The following is a 12,161-nucleotide window of genomic DNA, read 5'->3' on the forward strand; positions in this document are numbered from 1 at the left end:
TTATCTTTTCTTTTATTGATGGGCATTCCCATATCTTTGAATGGAATGAGCCTATCCTCTCTTTTCTGTTCGTATTCAAAGCTATCGAAACTGATCTAACATCAGAATCTTAGGAGGACTCTTCAGACCAGACAAAAAATAAAAAATTGTCAGCAAAGTTGTTTCTTTATTTGTTCTTTATTTAGAACTTCTTTCTTTCAAAAAAAAAGATATTTTAAAGAAAAAAGAATTCTATTATACTATTAGAATAGAAATAGAATTGAATATAATTCTGAACTTCATTACTTCATTCTCATTATTATTAGAATGAGATTTCGATTTTTTTCATCCAAAAAATTCTCTTTTTTATACAAATATTTTATATAAATACAATACATAGGTCGTCGATTCGGCAGTGGGGGGGAAGATACCCATTTTTCCAGTGAATGGTTCAAATAATTTTATCCATATGAGTGTTCTACATCGAATAAATTCCCAATTATTCCTTTTTTATTTTTCTCATTTTTAAACCTTTTTGGTACTAACCTAGCGGTAGAAAGAGTACCATGCTATGCTGTGCCTGGACTTCAAACAATTGATCTTTAACCATGTAAAAGACCTCAACATTATTGGTTGATAGAGAAGAGAATCAAAGTTCATTTACCAATTAATCACGAAATGCTATGGTTCTTACATATGATTTCTGAATGAAATCCAATTCAGAAGTAATTCGTCGAGATTGTGCACCCTTTGTTCCTAGTTCTGCTATAAAAAAGAATACATAAATAGAAAGAAAGTGCAGTCGGTGAAATCCAACCTATTCTTGAAATAAACAACTCGCACACACTCCCTTTCCAAAAAAAATCAATACACCCAGCACTACGCTTAGATTTATTGGATTTGTTGCTAAAATATCGGTATTAAACTCGAAACTCCCAGCGGATGACCAGTGCCCCACGGAAACAAAAGAATCAATTAGATTTTTCATATGCTCTCCCTTTATAGATAGGACTAACAAAGAACAGAGTTCTTTTTGTATCACTCCGCTTATTATTCTTAATGGAATTTGAGAATTCTCAAATTTCTTAGTTATGGTTATGTTTTTCTTCTAAGATGAAATGAAACATTAAACAAAAGGATTTGCAAATAAAAGAGCTAATGCCACGACCAGTCCATAAATTGTTAAAGCTTCCATAAAAGCCAGACTAAGCAATAAAGTACCTCGTATTTTACCCTCTGCTTCTGGTTGTCTCGCAATACCTTCTACGGCTTGGCCCGCAGCAGTACCTTGACCAACCCCAGGTCCGATAGAAGCAAGCCCTACAGCCAATCCAGCAGCAATAACGGAAGCAGCAGAAATAAGTGGATTCATGGTAAGCTCCTCGCACCAAAAAAAGAAATGGTTAATGATACAACCAACCAATGAATTAGTACTTAATCTACTTCTTTTTCTACTTCTATTTTTACTATTTACTTTACTACACTTATTTTTTATTTTTTGATCTTTATCACTAAAATCTATCGGGTCGAAGTAGCTAAAAGCTCCAAATGGAATTCATAATATTACTGAATTGTCAGAACTACTTCGATATACCGTTTTTCCTTTCTACCTTATGTAATAGATATGTATACGATTTTAGTCATTGCGTTTCCTTGTTTATAAAATATTCTATTCTTTCTCTTTCATTCAATTCACAATAACAGACAAAATAGAAAAAGGACTGATATGGGAATCCATATAAATGCAGTGGGCTAGAAAAAAAGAGATAGGGGTAATTGCTATTTAACTAGTAAATAACATATACTTTTCTTCTTCCATAACGTAAATCACCTGCACTTTTTCTTCTATTAAATCGTATTCTGGAACCATTCTTCGAAACATACACAAGGATTGATACTCATAGGCATTACATATACATATATGTAGTAATATATGTAGTAGGATCCCCAACCCTTCTTTCTATTCCAAATTCTGCAATATCATCTATCTTTCTTCATATATACATACATGTAGCTATTTGCATTTTCTTATCCAACCCAGTAGTGGATTATATTGAACCCCCGCATTGCTTGAATTGGGATAAGCTTCAAAAAAGACTATTTCGAAAGTTAGTCAATGATGACCCTCCATGGATTCACCTATATAAGCCGCAGCCAAAGTTGCAAAAATAAGAGCTTGAATACCACTTGTAAATAATCCAAGAAACATGACAGGTATAGGAACTACTGAAGGCACTAAAGAAACAAGAACAACAACCACTAATTCATCAGCCAATATATTCCCGAAAAGTCGAAAACTAAGAGATAAAGGTTTTGTGAAATCTTCTAGAATATTAATTGGTAAAAGTATTGGAGTTGGTTGAATGTATTTCCCGAAATATCCCAATCCTTTTTTGCTAAGACCCGCATAGAAATATGCCACTGACGTAGGTAAAGCTAAAGCAACAGTAGTATTTATATCATTCGTGGGCGCAGCTAACTCTCCATGAGGTAACTTTATGATTTTCCAAGGTAAAAGAGCACCTGACCAGTTAGAAACAAAAATAAATAGGAACATCGTTCCTATAAATGGAACCCAAGGACCATACCCCTCTCCAATCTGAGTTTTGCTCAAGTCTTGAATAAATTCAAGGACATATTCGAAGAAATTCTGACCGTCGGTCGGAATGGTTTGTGGATTCCGAACAGCTATGATGACTGAACCTAATAAGATAGCAATTACAACCCAAGAAGTGATAAGTACTTGGGCATGAATTTGTAAACCTCCTATTTGCCAATATAAATGTTGGCCTACTTCTACACCTGATATATCATATAACCCTTTGAGTGTTTGAATGGAACATGGTATAACATTCATATTGTCCTCTAACAGATTCAAAAAAGTAATTATTTTGATTCAACCATCTCTTTCTCAATTCATCTATGTTCATTCATGAATTTAAGTTAGGAATCGTATATTTAGGAAATCACATAAAAAAAAAAAGACCAATCATTTTATGTTTTCAATCTTAAATATTATTCAATATTCAAAACATAGTTCAAACTCCAAAAGATGCAAACCAAAATAGTAACAATCAAAGAGAGTTCACCAAAAACAAACTAATATTCTTCTTTCTTCTTCTTAATGATAAGATTAATGATAAGATAATCAACCATTTTTTAGATAACTAGAACGGCCCTCACAAATTGCAGATACTAATTTGGTAAGAATCAATCGAATCGAAGCTATAGCATCATCGTTGGCCGGAATAGAGATATCTGCAAGATCTGGGTCACAATTTGTATCGATTAAACAAATCGTCGGAATACCCAAAATGACACATTCTCGAAGAACCGTATATTCTTCTTGCTGATCAACGATAATTACAATATCGGGCAATCCCGTCATATATTTGATCCCACCCAGATATGTTTGCAAGGTAGATAACTTTCTCTTCAACATTGCTGCATCTCCTTTGGGGAGACGATTGAGTTTCCCCATCTTTTGTTCTGCTCTTAAGTCCCTGAACTTCTGAAGTCTTGTTTCTGTAGTAGACCAATTCGTTAACATACCACCAAGCCATTTTTTATTAACATAATGACATCGAGCCCTTATTGCTGCTGATGCTACTAAATCCGCTGCTTTCTTTTTGGTGCCAACGATTAAGAATTTTTTTCCCCTACTTGCTGCATCAAAAACTAAATCGCAGGCTTCTGATAAAAAACGAGCAGTTATAGTAAGATTTGTAATATGAATACCTTTACGCTTTGCAGAGATGTAAGGAGCCATTCTAGGATTCCATTTATTAGTACCATGACCAAAATGAACTCCTGCTTCCATCATTTCTTCCAAATTGATGTTCCAATATCGTCTTCCCATTTTCCCACACTTTCTCTTTTTTTTTTTCAAAGAGATTCAGTACCTTGTGAAATAAATAATTGTTCCGACGGAACCTTCTACCAGGATTGACCATTAATCTACGACCCAAACCATGAATTTCATTCTTTCTTTTTTATTTCATTGATTTATTACGAAATCCATAATCGGACCAGAGAGTTAAAGTAAAAAGAATGAACCTCTTGTTAGGAATTAGTAAATTACATTACGTAAATGATTGGTCTGATGTCTCATGGAAAGTGTTTGGGGCACAAGAACAAAATAATTCTCTATGGTGTAACAAAATATCTCCCATTTCCAACTCGAATAGATTCTTCCTTTTGATTTTCAAATGAATGTTTTTGTCTTGCTTTGAACGATGTACTAATTTTTTGAATCCGGTACCAACCGGTATAATCCCCCTAACCCCCCCCCCCCCCAGAACAACGTTCTCTTTCAGGCCTTTCAACCAATCAATACGACCTCGTAGAGCAGCTTTTGCTAAAACTCGAGCAGTTTCTTGAAAACTCGCTTCGGATATGAAACTTTGAGTATTCAGAGATGACTTCGTTATTCCCAATAAGATTGCCCGATAACAGATCGCTTCGTCCAAAACACGCCCTGCTCGCTCTGCTCGCAACAATCCAATAAATTCCCCAGGTAAAAAAACATTAGACATTCCATCTTCTGAAACCAAAACTCTTGATGTTACTTGACGTACAATAATCTCTATATGTCTATTATGGATCTGTACCCCCTGGGATCGATAAACCTTTTGGATCTTATTAACCAAAGAGATACGACTTTGGGCTATGGTTAGTTCAGCTCCAATAAAGAATCCCCAGGGGATCCCAAGAATCCTTCGGATACGGTCGTCCCAACCTTCAACTCTTCTTTCGAGGTTCATCGATATTGAATCAATTGAACGAACTTCTAAGATTTGTTCCACTTTTGGAAGACCTTGCGTTATGTCACCAGATCTCGATTTTTCATATATAAATGTAATTAATGTATCTCCTTCATAAAAGGTTTCCCCATAATGGCCATGGACAGTTGCTCCTGGAGTGACCAAATAGGGCTTAGCTGATCTTATAACTAAAGAGTCAACATGAACAATGAAAATTTGACCAGATTTTTTTATGCGTGATCCGTATTTCAATAGACATACATTTTCACAAAGGAATTGTCCAAGGCTAATTATTGTCCATGCCTCTTCACAAGAATCGTGATGGAGAAAACACCAATTCAAATGGAATGAATTCCAAATGATGTTACTGCATGGATCGGGATTATAAATACTACTATTTTCATCTAGGAAACAGTATTGAAATGGAAGTACTTGAAGCACTTGGAAAGTCTGTTGAAATTTTTCAAGTAAAAAATATTTCTTTAAAAAGACTTGATTATAAGTTCTTAAATAGTAAGATGAACGAAAATTTACTATTTTAGGCACAATAGTACCTAAAGGACCCAAAAAATCCCTAATTGGAGTCAGGGGATCCGATTCTTTTGTCGCATTATTATATCTCGAAGTATTGAAGGGGCCAATTCGAAAACAATTGGATGATGACAAAATTATGAAAGATTGGCATTCCTTATTTCGATTCAACAACGTACCAAGAGTTTCCTGATGTTGGGGAAATAATTGAATCTTCGCCTTGGAATCAAAAGGATTTCTATCGGCACGATCTAATTCATTATTGGAAATCAATCCTGAACCTGCCGTATCATACCTTTTTTCGGTATACGAAATAGTGGATTTTACTAACTCAATTCGGATGAAATCACGAAGCAGATCATTTGCCCTTATTTCAACAAAAGAAGCATGAACCTCTTCTTCTATAGAACTCTTTTTTTCTTGTTCTTGGTCCCAAGTCAATACTAAGCAAGCCCGAACTAATTGAATACTTGTGTGAGAAATTCCTCGAATTGACTTGCCATTTCCATAAAGTATATAATTGACAATTCGAAGTTGTACATTATCCTTTTCCTGCAAGAGATCCTGAGAGAAAAGTGTTGCTAAATTTATCCCATCAGCTATTTCATATGTGACTACGGGCCGAACCAAAACAAAATACTTTTTTTTGGTAGGTGTAATTCGTTGGACATAGATCCAATTTTTCAATTTTTTTGATCCTTTAGAATTCTTTTTTTCCATTCCTGGTGGTATCAAAACGCCACTGTGCCTAGATATTTTATCCACCTCTCCAGAAAAATGAATATCTCCAGAAAAGATTTTCAGTTCCATACTTTTTTTTTTTCTCTCCACTCGGACTAATCCACCTACTCGACTTCTTGTATTCATATTTAAAGCAAGTCGTGTATCTACTCCAATGATACTATTGTTCCGGACCATTATGGGCGAAGATCCGGGTAAGATATGCACTTCCTCGGGAATGAAAAAAAAGCGATCTACTTTCATTTGCATTTGGTATTTCGGACTAAATTCTTTTGCTCCTCGATACTCAAGAAAATCCTCTTTTTTTACGATTGAATCTACTTCGACAATCCCATATTTAGTAATTCCCGAGCTGCTTCTTCTGTATCGCGGATCATCAAAATAAGCAAGAATACTATTTCTACGTAAAATACCATTTATAGGTATTTTAATCGAAATACCAAAACAGGGTTTTAGTTTCTTTTCTTGTTCTTGATCATATTGTAAGGGAATCACGAATCTATTTCTTCGCTTTTTAGCCAAGGGATTCTCTTGACGAATAGAAGTAGAAGGCTCTATGAGATTCCAATGACCCTTGGATATGATTCGATAAGGTTTTGAATAGTCAAGAATTTCCCTATCTTTTTTACCAAAGGTATCCAACAATTTATGTCTTACTTGATCATTAGTCAGTGAGAGATCAAAGATATATCTTTCTTCGAGAGAAAAAGAATTAGCATTCATTTGATCTTGATCCTTGTGGAGTGAAAAGACACTATATTGGATCTGCATAGACCTCCTGCTAATATCCATAAATGACTTGTTTTTGGTAATAGATGAACATTACTATATGGATATTCGGGCGCATGATAGCCATCAGTACTCCAGTGCATTTCTCCTTCTGACTCAGAATAAATATGTTTTTGAACCCTTTCTTTAAAATGAAAAGTGGACGTTCCGGCACGAATCTCGGCAATCACTTGTTCTGATTCTACATATTGATCATTTTGAACTAAAATCAAACTTTTTGTTGGAATATTCACATTATGTAGAATATCTCGACTCTCAATAGTTACATACAAGTCTATAAAACATAGAAAAGCAGGATGCCCATGACGGGTACGTGTGGGATGAACCAAATCCTCATCAAATTTGATTTTTCCATTAGAGGGAGCTCGTACATATTCGGCAGTACCACCTGTGAATACTCCGCCGGTATGAAAAGTTCTTAATGTTAGTTGAGTCCCCGGTTCCCCAATTGATTGACCCGTAATAATGCCTACGGCTTCTCCCAACTCGACCAGGTCACCATGAGTAAGACTTCGGCCATAACATAATTGACAGATCCAAGATCCAAGATGTACTCCTGCAAGTAAAAGGGGTTCTAATATATATTGGGTGTGCTCGAAAGGTTATGAATCGATTAACAAGTCCAATTCCAATATCTTTATTTTGAGTGGAAATGCATCGTAAACCAATATATATATCGTCTACTAATACACGACCAATTAGTGTTTGGACAAAAATCTTTTCCGTCATCCCATTTTGAGGACTTACGGAAATACTTCGGATAGTACCATAATCCGTTCTACGTACAAGAATGTGTTGAACTACTTCAACAAGTCTACACGTGAGGTATCCAGCATCTGATGTTCGTACAATAGTATCTATAACTCCTTTGCGGGCTCCGTAGCAAGAAATAATATATTCTGTCAAAGAAAGTCCTTCCCGTAAATTGCTTTGAATGGCTAAATCAATCATTTGTCCTTAAAAATCCGACATTAATCCTCGCATACCTACAAATTGGTGTACTTGAGATGCATTTTCTCTAGCCCCCGAAAAGGACATTAGATGGACTGGATTAGAGGGATCCGTCATCCAAAAATTAGGATTCATTTCTTGTCTCAAATATTCACTTGTAGCATACCATATCTCAATGGATTGACGTAATTTTTCTACCACATGCACATTCCCATAATGATGGTTTTTCTCTAAAAGAAAACTTTGTTGTTCAGTGTCTTGAACTAACCATCCCTTAGAAGGTATTGTTAAAAGATCATCAATCCCTAATGAAATAGATGTAGCAGTGGCTCGCTGAAAACCCAAAGCCTTCACTTGATGCATGATATGTGATTTATATGCCATTCCGAAATGATCTATTAATCTGCTAATAAGTTGTTTCATAGCAGTTCCATCTATCACCTTATTGTGAAAGACCAGATCGGTCCGTTCTGCCATAAGGACCTCCATATTCTGTTGAGTAAGATTCCACAATGGGCATCGATCAGTGATTCAAAAACTTCCTTTCCTAAATCTTGATTCACACAAAAATTATGAAATTATGATACCGGTGAAATTGGAGAGACCTGAATTCCCACAAGTATCGGCATCACTAATAAAATTTCTTAGTTTGTATATAGAGCATGAGTTAGATTGCTTATGAGTAGGCCTGCCAAAACTTCTGTATGGCTTCTTCTATTTCTCGATAAAAAGAAAGATGACCAACAGTAGTTCGAATGTATATACAATAAAATTTCTCTTTTTACACTTCCTATTATTCGATAGTGCTTATAAATCTCATTATAATTACCAAAAGATTCATATTGAACTTCGATGGGAACTTCTCTTGAGCCAACGACGCGTTGATCTAGTCTCCACCGGAGCCACAAAGGACTATTGAAATGGATTCGTTTCTGCCGATAAGCTCCAAGTGCATCATAAGAACTAGAAAAATACGGCTCTTTTGTATACTTAAAGTCATTCTTGTAAACTGTTTCCTTTTTAGAGTTTCTGCAATTAGAATTATATTGATTATACCTATTTGCACAAATACCTCGGGGATTCCCGATCGTTAATACATAGAGTCCAATAAGCATATCTTGAGTTGGTACGGAAACGGGATCTCCAATAGCTGGAGACAAGAGATTCATATGAGAAAACATAAGTAAACGAGCTTCTGCTTGAGCTTCCAAAGATAAAGGTACGTGAACAGCCATTTGATCCCCATCAAAGTCTGCGTTGAAGCCCTTACAAACTAATGGGTGTAAACAAATAGCACGCCCCTCCACTAAAATGGGTTGGAACGCCTGTATACCTAATCTATGCAGGGTGGGCGCTCTATTCAACAATACAGGATGCCCCTGCATAACTTCTTGAAGGATTTCCCATACAATGGGTTCTTTTTCCCGAATTTTTCTTTTAGCAATCCCTGTGTTAGAAGCAACATCTTGTCTGATTAGACCACGAATTACAAATGTTTGGAAGAGCTCTATTGCTATTTCTCGAGGTAATCCACATTGATGTAATGAAAGCAAAGGACCCACGACAATGACGGAACGCCCCGAATAATCGACCCGTTTACCAAGCAGAGTCTCACGAAATCTTCCTTCTTTGCCTTCAATTACATCGGAAAATGACTTGTAAACTTTATTATGACCATCTCTCATGGGTTGTCCGCGGATCCCATTATCAAAAAGTGTATCCACGGCCTCTTGTACCAATTTCTCCTGACACATTACTAATTCCCCTGGTGTAGATCTACTTGTTGCTAATAGATCGGTAAGAGTATTGTTCCGATAGATGACTCTTCTATAGAGTTCATTAATATCCGAACTCATTAGTTTACCCCCGTCTATCTGAATGATTGGTCTCAACTCAGGAGGAAGAACTGGTAATAGGCACAAAACCATCCATTCTGGGTCTACATTTGTTCGAAGAAAATGTTTAGCTAATTCTATGCGCCTAACCAAAAAATCCTTTCTTCTTCTAATCTTTTTATCTTCCCATTCATTTCCTGCGGACTCTTCGTCTCCTAATTCCTTCCATTCTACCAAAGAATTCTCTGTAATAATTCGCAAATCCGAATCGGCTAATTGTTCTCTGATAGCACCTGCCCCCGTAGAGATTTCTCGGTTTCGAAATTTCTCAAAACCTTGAGTAGTAAAAAAGAGTGGGATGCTGTATTTCCAGGATTGGATTTCATATTCGAATGAACCTCGTAATCGTAAGAAAGTAGGTTTTTTAGCTATGGACCTAGCAAAAGAAAAATTGAGATAGGTTCCTATAGTATTGGATTCCCCCCCTCACAATCGGACGTGAAGGTTTCCTCTCATCCGGCTCAAGTAGTTACACCAAATAAAGAAAGGGGTTCTTCTTCTTTTTAAACTTTGTTCGAGAAAACCCTACAAAAAGCTACTCTTTACTCAAGTTCCCAGTAAGGACCAGCCTTTCATTGATTCATTCTTATCTTTTTTTTTGTTATTTTCACTCTAACCCTTTTTCCTTTCTTTTATGTTGTTTACGAAAAAAAGGAAATGTGAAGTTATTGAGTAGTCTACTTCCCCTCAAATGATGAATCCCCTGAAAGGAATATTGTGGGACTCGTAAAGGATTTATTTGTCTATATATTGTATTGTTCCATTCGATCTTTTTTAGGTCTCTACTCACCTCGATGGTTATGTGCCATGATATCCCTTGAAGCATATATGCGATAGATAAGCTCCCGTAACCATGCCATATTCACTTGTGCTTGAGATTTTCTTTCTCAAAGAAATGAAATGTCTAATTCCACAAAAGTCTTTTTTCACGAGGTATAATCGTCCCAAAGATCATCCCGGACGATCTCTTCGCTTTTGACTCATTGTACTGTACAATGAAAATTGTACCATATGACGAACATAGACGATTTTTTATCATCCTGACTATCATCCTATACAAAAAGAATTGTTATGGATCATACCGTACGATTTAAAATCATACTATACAAATGTTTTTGAACTATTCGTACCACTTCGTACCAGGACAAAGTTTGTTTATACATATCATACTGTACGATTAGAAACCGTACTGTACGATAGTAACGGCAACTTTTGAAATCTCAGGGATTTGAAGCCCATTTTTGGAGGTGAAAAACTTGTCAAATTTTGGGGGTGTGAATTAGAGAGGAGAACGTGGTTAGAGAGGGATTCCGAGGGAGAGAGCTCTTGAGAGGTTCTTTAGGGTTTGAAAGAGGAGGAGAAGGTGAGCGTTGTGAGGGAGAAGAGGTGTGAGGGAGATCACACGGTTGCTTCGAACTTGCTGCATCTTGCTCCTCCTATGGCCCTAGAAGAATTTGTGGGAGGATCTCCTAGGGGAAAGGCTCTTCTACATCAGTGACCTCGAGGTACTCTGCCTTCTCCAGGAGGGAGAAAAATGAGAAGGTTCTCTGCCGTCGCTAGGAGGGTGAAAAATAGAGTTTGGCACTCCGCCACGGCGGGTTGGTGAAAGGGAGTATTGTAAGGGCTTCTCCGCCTTGCCAAGGGGGGCAAAAGAAGAGCTATTGCTTGTAGTGAAATACCCAGAACGGACGACTCCGGGGAGTGAACGTAGGTCATGGTTTAACCGAACCACTATAAAAATCTCGGTGTGCTTTTTTCTTATTTCCCTTTTATTACTGCGTGCATTTTATTATTAAATATTTGCTTGGGAAAATTTGTGAAAAAATGAGGTTGTTTAAATTTTCATGTTAAAATTTTAAAACATCAAAAATATTAGAACTCCTGCTTAGGTTTTAATTATTGTCAAAAAGTTTTCAAAATTCACCCCCCCTCTTATCCATCTAGTTATTTCAATTGGTATCAGAGCTTGTTTTCAAAAATAGTGTTTTAGAAAACCTTAAAAAAATGATCATGTCGCATTTTGGTAATCATAATACTGTGGAGGGTTATTCAATAACATGTCCACCACTCTTTGATAACATTCCATTTGATTTCTGGAAAATTAGAATGTCTACTTTTTTACAATCTATTAATTACCGCATGTGGATGTTAGTGAATGATGGATATGTTGCACCATTTAAAACTGTTAATGGATTGAAACTCCTATACCTTTTAATGAATGGAGCAATGAGGATAGGGATTTATCCCAACTGAATGCTAAATGTTTAAATTGTTTTTTCTGTGCATTGAAGTCTAAGGACTATATGAGAGTGTCTACCTGTGCCACTGGTAAGGAGAATTGGGATAAACTGTGTATTACATACGAAGGATCAAATGAATTAAAACAGTCTAGGCTTAATATTTTACTACACGATTATGAACTCTTTCACATGAAACCTAGCGAAACAATATCTGACATGTACACTAGGTTCACCCAAATCATGACATCCTTGCATGCATTAGGTAGAGAGAT

This window comes from Dendrobium catenatum, unplaced genomic scaffold, assembly GCF_001605985.2.
Source record: "Dendrobium catenatum unplaced genomic scaffold, ASM160598v2 fragScaff_scaffold_1626, whole genome shotgun sequence".
In the NCBI taxonomy this organism is placed as follows: Eukaryota; Viridiplantae; Streptophyta; class Magnoliopsida; order Asparagales; family Orchidaceae; genus Dendrobium; species Dendrobium catenatum.